General features: G+C 33.8%; 1 pseudogene; it reads right to left on the minus strand.

Moving 5' to 3' along the window:
* Nucleotides 1–273: 273 nt before the first annotated feature.
* Nucleotides 274–372, minus strand: LOC138379314 (U6 spliceosomal RNA; annotated as a pseudogene).
* Between the last annotated feature and the right edge of the window lie 12,425 nt (nt 373–12,797).

Here is a 12,797-nt window from a genome sequence, read left to right on the forward strand (position 1 = left end):
CATCAACAGGTTCTTGTGAGGGCTTCATCCAAGTATTGCAGAAGGCCAACTTGTTGTATCCTTGTAAAGCAGAAATAAGGCAAGAGAACTCTTTGGGGTCCCTTTGTAAAGGGCACTAATCTCATTCATGAGGGCTCCATCCTCATGACCTAATTATCTCCCAAATATTCTGCCTCCTAATACCATCATGTTGTGGTTAGGAAATCAACTTATGAAGTTTTATGAACACAAACATTTAGTACACTGCATATGGTTAATCCTCCTACTCAATATAAAAATATGAGATAGTACTTAAATCTATGTGTTATCTTTGTACTGGGGCCATGATAATTTTTTCTGTATTCTTCCAGTACTTGCATTTTGGTGGTAAAAGTGAGCTGTAATATCTTTTGGAACAGCATTGTCTTATTGAACTCTCTGTGATGATAGAAATAGATGGCACTGTCTAAAGCAGTAGCCACTAGGCATATGAGGCTATTGAGCACTTGAATTGTGGAAAGTACAACTGAGATGTTTAATTTTGTTTAATTTACATCAATTTAAATTTCAGTTTGTATAGTGAAGTGTAGCTACTGGTTACCATATTGGATAGCATAATTCTGTCATGTATCTAAGGGTAATAGAATTTTGCTTGTTTTTTCATAATTATATTTTGTCACCTAAAATATCTCATTCCTTTTCTATCATCTTTGTGATTATATTTGTTTTTCTTTCTCTTTTATTCTGCTGAAGCTCCCTAAGTGCCTGTTCAACTTTCTTGCTCCCATTGACAACAGAAAAAGTGGATAGGTGTTAAGGGTTACATACGTTATAGTGAAGTAGAGCTTCTTTTCCTGCTTGGTCTTTCCCTTCAGTGAGGAATCTCACTGGAGTATCTGTGTGGGGTGGAGCAGAGAAAATCAAATGACAGGCTTGCTTTAGGGAGAGCAGGCAAGAACCAGCTGTGCACATGTGACAAATAGAGATAAAAGGCTTTCTTCTAGAGCACTGGTTCTCAAACTAAGGTTCCTGTATCAGGAGCATCAGTGTCACCTGGCCCTCATCCCAGAGTTTTGATTCAGTAAACCAGAGGTGGGGCCGAAGAATTTGCATTTCTCACAAATTCCCAGGTAGGATCTAGCAATATAAATTTTGAGATGATTCTGATGCATGCTAAAGTTTTAGAATCCCTGTTTTAGGTTTTCAACTTCCATACTAGAAGCCTTAGATTCCCCCAGACATTTCCTTATGAAATATTTTTACCTGAGAGCAAATGCTGGCTGCACACAGTCTGCATAAAGCCAAAAGCCTTTCCAGACTGCCTACTGTTAAGTTAGTTTCCATCTTCTCTGAAGCCCACTTCTAAACATATTCTAGCCTGGGGACTTTCTCCACCTACTTTCTCCTTCATCTTCAACTTGCTCCCATCATCTATTCCATTTTATGATTTTGAAAAGTTTAAAAAACACAGAGAACTCAATAGAATAATGTATCAAACACTTGTATACCCACTGCTTAGAATTAACAAATATTTACATTTTGTCCTTTTGCTTTAGATAATTTTCACATGAATAACTTACATAAAATGTTACTCTCCTAAATAGACTTGCCCTATCCACTCCCAGAGGCAATCACCTAACCACCATCATCAATTTTGTGTATATCTTTATAGTCTGTTTTCATAATTTAGTTATATATACATGAATCCATGAATATTACTTGATATTTTGTAAAGGCTTTTACTTTACATGTCACACTTTGAATTTGTGACTCAAAATCATGTTCTTGAATTTTATTCATGTGATAAATAGCTCTTGTTCATTCATTTTAACTGATTTTTGTTTTGTTTTTATAAAAATAAAATTATATCTCCCATTCTGCTTAAAGACAGAGGGGAGTGCAAAATACATATCTCCTGCTCCTAGTGTGTATGTGTAAGTTTCTCCAGAGTTTATGATTGGATGTAAAATTACTAAGTTTGGTATATTCATTTTTCTATACTAATACATGCTGCCAAAACAGTCTCCAAAGTGTGAGACTTAGAAAAAAATTTTGGATTAAAGTATAACGTATAGAGTAAAATTTATAAATCTTAAGTTTATAGTTTGAAGAATTGTTTATCAGCAGAAAACAACTCTTAAAACACCACCCAGATCAAGACATTAAACATTGCCATAACCATTAAAGCCTGTCTCATGTCCTCTGCTGGTCATTACATCAGTAATATACCATTATTGTGATTTCTAATGACCTTGAATTATTTTCTCTGTTTGGAACTTTATAAATTGGAATCACTCCCATAAGCACACTTATTTTTCTGGCATCATTCACTCAAAATTATGTGATGAAAATAAATCATGTTTTTGTTTGTAGCACAAATTGTTCTTTATCATTTTACTATAGAATTTTTATGGATACCTAATAATTATACATATTTATGGGGTACATGTGGTATTTGACACAAGTATAAAATGTGTAATAATCAAATATGGGTAAATATGTGACTTTACTATAATTTATTTATCAAATTTTATAGTATTTTCAAAAAACCAAATTTTTACTGTTATGATTTTCTCTGTTGAATTTTTCATTGATTTCTGCTCATTCTCTATATTTAATTTTCTAAATTCTTGAAATATTATTTTGCATAGACTTTATTTTCAACCTACCTCTGTTCTAATATATATCCTTAAGGCAATAAATTCCTTCTAAGCACTGCTTTACCTTTTCTCACAGTTCTAAGAAAACTAATGATTTAATTTACTTAAATTGACGAAAAGAAATTATATATTTTTATTGTGTGAAACATGATGTTTTGAAATATGTATACATTGTGAAATGGCTAAATTGAACATATTAACATTTGTATTACCTCACATGTTTTTTGTGATGAGAAGGCTTAAAATCTACTTTTAGTTATTTTAAAGAATATAATGCAGTGTTACTGATTAGCAATGTTACTAACTTAGTCATCATGTAAAAGGATCCACACCTCTCACCATTCACAACAATTAATTCATGATGGATAACTGAGTTAAACCTAAGACATGAAAGTGTAAGAATTCTAGAAGAGGTCGGACATGATGGCTCATGCCTGTAATCCTAGCACTCTGAGACGCCGAGACAGGAGAATGGCTGAGTTTGAGACCAGCCTGAACAAGAGCAAGACCCCATCTCTACTAAAAATAGAAAAATTAGTCGGGCATTGGCATGCACCTGAAGTCCCAGCTACTCAGGAAGCTGAGGCAGAAGGATTGTTTGAGCCCAGGAGTTTGAATTTTCAGTGAGCTACGATGACACCACTGCACTCTACCCAGAGCAACAAAGCAATACTCTGTCTCAAATTTAAAAAAAAAAAGAATTCTAGAAGAAAATGTTAGAAAAACTCTTATAAATATCAGCCTAAGCAAAGAATTTATAAAGGCGACCCCAAAAGCAATCAAAGAAATAACAAAAATTAACAAATGGGACCTGATTTAAATTAAAAAGCTTCTGCACATACAAGAAAATAATCAATAGAGTGAAAACAACCTACAGAATGGGAGAAAATATTTTCATGCTGTACATCTGATGAAGGGCTGATAACCAGAATCTATAAAGAACACAAACAAATCAGCAGGAAAAAAATAAAACAAACCCACAAAAATGTGGGCAAAAGACACGAATAGAAGCTTTTCAAAAGAAGATAGACTAATGGCCAATAAACATGAAAAAAATGCTCAACATCTCTAATCATCAGGGAAATGCAAATCCATGAGATATCACCTAACTCCAGTGAGAATGGGTTTTATCAAAAACTCCCAAAACAACAGATACTGGCATGGATGTGGAGAGAAAGAATCACTTGTATATTGCTGTTGAGACTGCAAACGTACAACCTCTATGGACAGTAGTATGGACATACCTCAAAGAACTAAAAATAGACCTACCATTTGATCCAGCAATCCCATTATTGGGTATTTATCCAAAGGAAAAAAGTCATTTTATCAAAAAAAACACTTGCACTCAAATGTTTATTACAGCAAAATTCATCATTGCAAAGATGTGGAGTCAACCCAAGTGCCCATCAATACACGAGTAGATTTAAAAAAATGTGATGTATGTATACCATGAAATACTACTCAGCCATAAAAAATGTGGTGACCTCATTATTTTGTAACAACCTAGATGGAACTGGAGACCATTATTCTAAGTGAAGTATCACAAGAATGGACAAATAAACACTACATGTACCCACTATTAAATTGGAACTAATCATTCAACACTCATGTGCACATATGGATGTAAAACTCAATGGAAACTAAGCAGGTGAGAGGGGAAGTAGGGGACAGGTATATTCACTCCTAACGGGTACAATGCACACTATCTTGGTGATGGGCACACTTATAACTTTCACTGAAACTGTACAAAAGCAATTCATGTAATCAAAACTTTTGTACCTCCATAATATTCTAAAATAATAATAAAAAATGGAGAGCTGCTGGGAGAAGTGCATGAGGTCCCAAGGTGCTGACTTTGAAGTGGACTGAGGCGTCATTGTCTTATGCACAATGTTTCTTGTATCTTGTATCTTGTTCAATAAATGTCTCTATTTTTTGTATTACAGGGCTGCATACTTTCTGGACAGCCCTCATATATGCAAAGGAAAGAAAATCATTATATTGAAGACATAGCTGCACTCTATGTTCATTGCAGCACTATTTACAATAGCCAAGATGTGGTATCAAACTAATTGCCCATCAAGAGATGAAGGGATAATAGTAATGTGGTACGTATACACAATGGAATATTATTTAGCCATAAAATGAATGAAATTCTGTCATTTACAGCAACATGGATGGAAATAGAGGTCATTATGTTAATTAAAATAATCCAAGCACAGAAAGACAAATATTGCATATTCTCATTCTTACATATATTGGAGTTTAAAAAGTGGAGGTCACAGATTGGTGGTAACCAGAGCCAGGAAGCATCGTTGGGGAGGGGAGATTAAGATTTGATTAATAGGCACAAATATATTGTCTCATAGAAGAAATAAGACCTAGTGTGAGATTAGTAAGGTGAGTATAGTTGATAGTAATCTACTGTATATTTCAAAATAGCTAGAAGATAAGAATTCAAATGTTTCTATCATAAAGAAAAGAAAATATCTGAGGTGATGGATGTCCCAAATATACTGATTTGACCTTTACAAATTATATGAATGTATTAAATTGTTACATGTACCCTAAAACTATGTACATATTATGAATCAATAATAAATAAATAAATGACAACATATGTCCTTACTCCACTCCAAAAAAGTTCTGTCCAGAGAAAAAAAGGAAGGGAACTATGGGAGGTAATGGACATCTTAATTAAATTGATTGTGGTAATCTTTTCACAATGTACACATAACATATACATAAATATATACCACATATTTATACCACAAGTATATGGTTATTTTTGTCTATTATGCCTCAATAAAGCTAGAAAAATGAAGTAATTAGATTCTATCTAATAATGAAAATAAATTAAAATATAATGTTTTGTGTAATATAAAGTTAATATCAGGTGAGGTAACTTAATTTGTTGAAAGGAATATTCTCTGGGAATCTGAGGGCAGAGGGTGGGAAAGGATTCTGTTTTTCATAATAAATTTTATAAAACTATTTGACTTTATCAAAGTAATGTTTATATATATACCCACACACATATATACACAAATATATACAGACACAGATACACATAAATGTACATAGACAAAATATATATTATTTAAGATCAAGTAGTTCTATAAAGTATAGTAAACATTTAAAAAAATAAAAGTTTTCAAACATTGTAATGTGTTTGGAGTAGAAGAGACAATTTCCATTTTAGTTTCACAGTGTAATATTTAGCAGATATCTCTCATCCACATTTCATCCTCCTAAAATATGTTGTAATCTCATTTGTTGGTGATCCTCCTTCCTGTTCTCTTAGCTGGTATAGATTTCTTCCTATTTGTACTTCTGTACTTTTATTTCAGTTACAGTAATGCGATTTTTTTTTTTTTGAGACAGAGTCTTGCTCTGTTGCCTGGGCTAGAGTGCTGTGTCGTCAGCCTAGCTCACAGCAACCTCAAACTCTTGGGCTCAAGCGATCCTCCTGCCTCAGCCTCCCAGAGTGCTAGCATTACAGGTGTGAGGCACCACTCCCGGCCCAGTAATGTGATTTAAACGCATGTTCCTAGTCTACCATCTGGAATTTTCAAAAATAAGTCTTCTATATTTTTAAAAAGCAAATAAGAAGGGATTTTGTCCAGTTAGGTATTTGTAGGAGACAGGTTCTCTCATTAATTATGTTAGACTTGTAAATAGCTAATATCCCTACATATCTCAAAAACTAATGTGAGGAAAAACTTAATGCCAACTTCCCAGAGGAAAAACAAGGAAGAAGAAAATTGAACATTCTACCATACTTTGGCATAGAAGCAGCAGGTCAGCAGCAGAAAGTGAAATCATCAAGAGCTTCACATTGCTGCTTGTCAGAAGAGAGGCTTTATTGTTTAATCCTTCCCTGATTGAATATGCTTACTGCCTACCAGTTTGAGCCAAAGGAAGAAACAGAGAAGGAGAAAATCTTAAGCTTTTACTATTTTCTCTGTGCACCAGCCCAGTGTCATGATCAAGTACTATTAGCCTGAATAGTATGACATCTCAAATGTCATACAAATGCCAAATTATAGTTTAGGTTCAGAGTAAAATAATGTGGAATCACAGGCTCTCTAGAAAAGATAGATTCCTGGTCCTGTGGTATGAGGTTATCTTGCTCCTCACTATATCCACAAGTATTTCTCTTCATGTCAAGGTACAGAGGAAGCTGGTGATCTTAAAGGCAAACTTTATTACATAGTTTTAATATTAATTAAATTGATTTTTCACTTTCATTGGATTTGACGATGGCAATCATAGTAACTGGCAAAAAGTATTGATTCAAAGATAAGAGCAGCCTTACAACAGCACAGTTTTTGAAGCATGAATTGATAATGCTCCCAAACCCTTAAGAAAGTCCAGAAGAAATTTTAATTTTATTGAGATTGGTTATCTAATTCAAAGATTAACATTATAGAAAGTAACTAGGGTAACTTCTCTTACATGGAAACCATTGATACTCACATACAAATGCATTAATTACCCCAATTCTTTAAACCACAAATTGATAAAGAGATATAGAAATCATTATTTGTCAGGGTATATTTTTCAGAAAAAAATACAGGAAGTTCAGTTAAATTTGTGCTTCAGATATACAAGGAATAATTTATATAGTATAAATATGTCCCAAACAGGATACACTTATAATAAAAGATTATTCATTGTTTATCTGAAATTCAAATTTAACTGGACATTCTGTATATTTATTTACTAAATCTGGCCACTCTATGTCAGGACGTGTAGTGCAACATCACTCCTTGTTTTTTATTCAGCTACTACAGGAGTAAATATATGGCAATATGGGTTACATACTGGCTTCTTATCAGCTGCTAAGTTTTGACTGAAATTGACATCGATTAAGGTGTAAATGTAATTCTTTTTAGGATAAATATGAGCACTGCTGGCACTTCATAGTGGCATAAGATTGCTTTATGTCATTAGCAGCCATGAAAACTTTACCTTTAGTCGCAGCTGCTCTGGAGGCTGAAGTGGGATGATCTTTTGAGCCTAGGAGTTTGAGACCAGCCTGAGCAATATAGTGAGACCCTGTATCAAAATAAATGAATAAATGAATAAATAAATATTTAAAAAAAGAAAAATGAAAATGAACTTCAGGCAAATCTCTTAGTTTAACACTTCTCTTTATTGCCAAACTGCCAAGCTACCAAGCTATTATACTTTTTGGAATACAAGTAGGCAGGACCCTAAGGAAATGGGAATAGGACAGAGTAGTCTAATTTTGGAAAAACAGGCTTATCCTGACCAGCTTTGTCCAATAGAAATATAATGCAAGCCATATACGGAATTTTAAACATTCTCATAACCACATTAAAAAAGTAAAAAAGATACAGGCAAAATTAATTTTAATAATATTTTGTTTAATCTACTACATTCTAAGTATCATTATAAATATTATAAACAGAATATTAGAATTATAATTATAGCATACATATAATACACTAATATTATAATAAATGTTGAAATCAACATGTAAGCAACATTAAAAAATTGAGATAGTTTGTATTCTTTTTTTCTTACTAAGTTTTTAAAATACAGAGTGTATTTTGAACTTAAGAAATTATTAATTTGGACTATTCAAATTTTAAGTGCTCAGTAGCCACATGTGACTAGTGGCTACCATACTGGTTAATGCAGATCTAGGTTCTTGATAGTCCAAGTGTGGTCATTAGACCAGCAGCAATGACATCACCTGGAAGTTTATTAGAGATAGAGAAAGTTGAGCCCTACACAAGACATACTAAATCAGAATGAATCTTCATTTTAACAAGGCCTCCAGTTGATTCATATGCACATTAATAGTTGAGAAGTCCTGCATTGGAGAACACTAAGCATTTCCTAGGATATCAGTCATGGTTTATGCATTCAGCGTTTGATAGTGATGATTATTAGTACCTGATTGACAAGGGGAATACAAAAGAGGAGAGAAAACTGACAACAGAAAGAGGGTGATGAATACCAACTGTGCTTAAGTTGTAAGATTTTCTTTTTATTTTGAGAAATTGGTTTGTTATTTCTACCCAAGAGAAATGATAGAGCCTTTATTCATGAAGTTTTCAGAATACTGAGGTTGGCTAATTCCATATTTGACCCATTAAACTCAGCATTTCCAAATTAACTATCTTTTATACTCCCTCACCACTTTCATGCTTAATAAACGACATATTCCTAAAACTATCTTTTCTTCCAGTATTATCTTTTTATAGCTCATTTTCCCTCTCTCCTGACCCATCCAATCTACTACTTTTGATATCTCCTCTACTGTGTTGTTTTAAATCTATTTCATTATAAATAAACATTAAAAATATTCACAGCTTTCATCTATTCATGGAAAATTCCCATTACCTCTTAGTCTTAAAAGAAAAAACTCAAAACTCCTTTCACAATACCTTTTGAGTCCCTCTAACATTTCCTTTCATTGTTACCCCTCTCTTTCAAGCCAGAATGAGGATATACAGTGGTGAACAAAACAGACACACTCCTTGTCTTCACAAAGCTTAATGTCCTGTGTTGTGGTGTGGGACAAATATATATACTTTTTAATTTCAAAATGCAGGGCGTGCTAAACATCACCATACATAGGGAAAAAGGGAAATTGTAGCTAAATGTACCTTTATTTACAAAATATGCATTATAAAATTGTACAATTTTTTTCCTTTTGTGTAGAGATTTTGGGACATCCTGTATTAAGGGGGTACAAATGTTTTGGGTTACATGGATCGTTTTTGTAATGCTTGAGTCCTGCCTGTAGGTGTGCCCATCACCCAAATAATGTTCTTAGTATCTATTAGGTTGGTTTATTCCCCTTTCCCCTTTCCTCCCTCGGTTGCTTTCCACTGAGTTTTACTTCCCTCTGTGCACTTGTGTGCTCATTGGTTAGTTCCAATCTAATGGTGAGTACATGTGGTGTTTGTTTTCCATTCTTGTGATACTTTACTTAGGAGAAAGGTCTCCAGTTCCATCCAGATTGTTGTAAAAAGTATTCATCTTTTTTATGGCTGAGTAGTACCCCATTTTATTAATCTACTCATGAATTGATGGGCACTTGGGTTGATTCCACATCTTGGCAATTGTGAATTGTGCTGCAATAAACATTCAAGTGCAGGTATGTTTTTGACAAGGTGACTTCTTTTCCTTTGGGTAAATACTTAGTAGTGGAATTGCTGGATTGAACAATAGGTCTACTTTTAGTTATTTGAGGAATCTCCATACTGTTTTTCATAGAGGTACAAGTTTGCAGTTCCACCAACACTGTACAAATGTTCCTTTCTCTCTGAATCCATGCTAGTATCTATTGTTTATGAACTTTTTAATAAAAACCATTCTAACTGGAGTAAGGCAATATTGCATTGCGGTTTGAATTTGCATTTCCCCAATGATTAGTGATGTTTACATTTTTCATATGTTTCTTGGTCTTTCTTCTTTTGAGAAGGTTTTTCTCATGTCTTTTGCCCACTTTTAAATAGGATTGTTTGTTTTTTTTCTTGCTGATTTGCTTGAATTCTTTATAAATTCTTCTTATTAGCCCTTTATTGGATGTGTAGTTTTTGAATATCTTCTCCCATTCTGTAGGTTGCCTATTTGTGCTGTTGATTGTTACCTTAGCTGTGTAGAATCTTTTAACAAGCATTTGGAATTTGATAGTGCTCTGGAGGATAAGTGGAGGTGCAATGATAGTGCGTAACATGGAGCTCTTACCTAGTTTGGAAGGTCAAAGAAAGGTTTCATTGAAGAGGTGATATTTAAGTTTGAACCTAAAAAATGAACTGGATTTTGCTGAGTGTAATGGGGGAGGGGGTATGAGGGTAAGATAATATTCCAGTTTCTCACTGTATTCTGTTCTTTTCTTTCATAGCACTTATAATAATTTGCAATGGTACCTTTATGACTTTTTGATTCATGATATTTCCCCTGCTAAACTGTAAGCTCCAAGAGGGCAGTGACCTTTTGGTTTTGCTCATTCTTGTAGTCCCAGCACTTAGAATAATGCCTGTTACATAAAAAGCACTCAAATATTAATATTTTTATAGTGTTAAGGTCCTACGGAGAAGATGCTGTCATATTTAAAAGACTGAAATAAAACCATTGGGACTACAAAGAACTTTGGGAAAGAGTGGTTAGGTAAAAGACCAGAGAGACTGGTGAAGTGCAGATCATGGAGAGCCTTAGGAGCAGTCTTAAAAAGATTTGGGCTTTCTACTATAGTGTAAAATGTCATACATTTTAGATCTTGTCATCTGCTGAGAACATTCCATTTTGAGAAGCTCACATAGTGAAATCTCGGTATCTGATCTCAAACTCCTGTCCTTTTCTTACTTTTTCATCCTTCCTGTTCATGTTCTTTGGCTGCATTTGTATCTTATGTCTCTCTCTCTCATATTTTCAGTCATCTAGTTTAGCAACTTATTGTAGCTTCAGCCTGAATACCATTGTCAAACAATTTAATGAGGGATTTATTCCTTTTCTAGAGTCTCACACTCCTTTGACCTTATGTATTTTTTTATCCTGTCCTGGCTAACCCCTGTTGCCTTTCACAGACCATATGAGCTATAGAGATTTACATAGAGAAAATTATCAAACCATGTTCATTATATTTATTGCAAATCTGTCTTCACTAGTCTTAGTGGGCACTCATCATATTTAAGAATCCATGTATTCTTATAGACTTCCTATCCCAATACCGAATTATTATTCCAGAATTTTTAGATTGTAGTTTCCTACTTGAATTATACATAGTGTGCTCCCTCAAGACCCATTCTCTCCATCTCAAAATCAATCTCTCTTCCTCTCTCTCTCTCTCCTTTTTTATTTTGTTTTTTGTTTACTCCCCATTTTGTTTTGGAAATTAGAAAGAAGTTCCCTTTACTTTCTAAGGCAAATACTTCTTGTCTTTTCCTTCACTATTCCTCTTAGACCATACTTCATCAGTTATAACTTTCTCCAAGGTTTCTGAGCCCTTATCTCCTTGTTTCTTCTCTTATGCTTACACTTGAAAGCCAACATAGCATAGTGTTAACAAGCACAGACTCTGGAGTCAGAATACCTAGACTTGAACCACTATTCTACTACTTAAGTCCTGTGTGGCTATGAATATGTCACCTAGCCTTTATGAGCTTTATTTTCTTATCTGAAAACAAACAGGATAGTTTGAAGGATTGAGATAATCTACATAAAGTGCTTAGCAGAGTGCCTGGCATGTGGTAAGAACTAAATTGTTAGGTATTATGCTAAAAATGATGATGTTAACCAAAATAATAAGGTTCAGTTTTCCTTTATCCTAGAACAACTCTCCCTCATCCCTGATAACTCCTAAAGTTACCAGTAATCACAACCTTGGTTGAAAGAAGGCTGTATATTCATTTCCACTAACTTCACTTTACTTAACCACAGACTTCTGGTTTTATTATTTGGCTAAAACTGATCTCTTGATAAGGCTGATTCTTTCTACTCCTAGTCCAGTGCTCAATAACCTATACCATAATGCCTCCTATCAAATATGTTGGCTGATTCCACTGGGATGTTTTTTCAATTATACATGCTCTGTCTTGGCTCTAATAAATGGGCCTTACAGCTGTCATTATGTAGGATATCAGAGAAGACAAAAAAAGGCATTCAATAGAAAAAGTGACATTTAATTTCTCAAGTGTCATTTTTTTGAAGTACTATAATCCAATGCTTCTGACCTGATTTCAAATTATTTAATTCAATTTCCTCTCTTATCAATCTTATCACCCTTTATCTACATTATGCTTTCCCAAGAATATAATTTTTTATTTCAGAATAAGGAAATAAATTTTAAAAATATTTTAAAATACTCTCCACAAAGTCAAGAATTCTTTAAATAATAATTATTATAATATGACTTTTTGTGGAGTGGGTCTACATGTGAAACCACTGAACTGCATCACATTTGGGTCATATGTTCTCTTTTTTAAAAAAATTGAGCTGTATCTCCATATACAGCTTCCTTGAGAAGGTAGTGAAATCATTCCGCCGTTTCAGAGAAAAAAGGCCCTGTTTCAGGCAGCAGGGAAATCTAATTTTAAAGTCTAATAAGGAAATCTGAGTAGATGAATACCAAGGAGAAGGCGATGTTGATCTAGTTGAGTGCACTGAAGAATTAAA

This window comes from Eulemur rufifrons, chromosome 30 (assembly GCF_041146395.1).
Source record: "Eulemur rufifrons isolate Redbay chromosome 30, OSU_ERuf_1, whole genome shotgun sequence".
In the NCBI taxonomy this organism is placed as follows: domain Eukaryota; kingdom Metazoa; phylum Chordata; class Mammalia; order Primates; family Lemuridae; genus Eulemur; species Eulemur rufifrons.